At 42.4% G+C, this 1,473-nt stretch overlaps 1 pseudogene; it reads right to left on the reverse strand.

The window, feature by feature from the left end:
* Positions 1-521: 521 nt before the first annotated feature.
* On the reverse strand, positions 522-639 carry LOC112478037 (annotated as a pseudogene).
* Positions 640-1,473: the final 834 nt, after the last annotated feature.

Raw genomic sequence — 1,473 nt, forward strand, 5'->3', positions numbered from 1 at the left:
GTATGGTATCCTCCCTGCACGTGTCCCATCACCTGCCATGTGCTCCCAGCCTCCAGGCCATAACTGAGCCCCATGGAGTTATTCCCTTCCCCAAACACCTGCCTCATTGCAATGGATGTCCTCTTTCCTTGCAAGGCGCCTTTTCTAGCAAACATCCACTCTTTCTCCAGGGCCCAACTTGAATGCCACCACCTCGGTGATTTCTCATAGCACATCCACGTACAACTTTATTCCACAACTAACTACACCGGCATTATCTTTCCCACCAGCCATGGGCTACTGGAGAGATGAGGAAGTCTTGTTTGTCGTGCAATCCCAGCATGCCGCCTGCATCAGAGGTGTCTCAATGAAGAGAGAGCCAAGAGCAAGTACGAAGGCAGGCGAAATGGGTAAGCGGAGCAGCCGGCGCTCTTACTAATTCTTTTTTATTTTTTTATTTTTTAGGCGTGGCAACCCTTGGTTGACCACACAGATTGCAAGGACCTTGTCAGCTTACAATCCCTTATTTTTTTATTTTTTTACGCCTACAGCACCTGGTCTTCCTAGGTGGCCTCCCATCTGAGTACTAACCAGGCCCCACCCTGCTTAGCTTCCGAGATCAGACGGGTCAAGCTTGCTCAGGGTAGCATGGCCGTAGACTTTTACTAATTCTGATTAAAAAAATGGGCTCAACCGGGGCCACACAATGGAAACCCTTATCACAAGACCTAAGGGCTTAAAACTTTTAGCCAGTGAATTTTCCACAAAATTAAAAGAAAATAAAATGGATTAACTCGGTTTTGTAAGTAAAAACCACGAGAGAGGTTAAACTGGAGTACAAAACATCAGGAAAGACGGAGATTCATTTAATAATGAAATAATTTATTATTTGTTAAATGGTTGAACAATACAGAAGTTTACATATACACAGCAAAGATTCTCTAAAACATGTAGTCATTCTAAAAATGCATGTGCTAACTGTAGTAAAAAGCACCATTCTCTATATCTTGACACAGGATTTACATTGGCGTCGTATTTACATAAAGAAACATCTGGAAACAGAATTGCATACTCTCTCATCTGCTCTCCCTGTTTAGGCCGTGTTTACCATTAGGAAGGTGGCCCCGACGTTGATGGGTCACAGCAACATTCCCAGAGCACCAATTCTAGGTACAAGGGGTAAAGGCAAGTTTGGTTCTCAGGTAAAAGCTAAAATGAAGAATGCCCCCTTGAGCCCCCAGCACTCCCTAGAGAGAATGAGAAATCAAAATAAAAAATCTGGATGAATCTTAGAATTGGGTGCCTTACTAATTCTCACTTTATGATTTTTGAGAGAAGATAAAGATACTCTTAATTTCTTCAGCCATTCAATAGCTGACTCTAGCAGTGCCAGACAATAATTTCTTCTTTCAGAAGAATAAAGTATAAGAAAATCACCCACGTAATATTAATGAAAAAAGTCATGATAAGTCATATATTGGATCCTGCCACGCC

The sequence above is a fragment of the Pteropus alecto genome, unplaced genomic scaffold (genome assembly GCF_000325575.1).
Source record: "Pteropus alecto unplaced genomic scaffold, ASM32557v1 scaffold131, whole genome shotgun sequence".
Classification (NCBI taxonomy): Eukaryota; Metazoa; Chordata; class Mammalia; order Chiroptera; family Pteropodidae; genus Pteropus; species Pteropus alecto.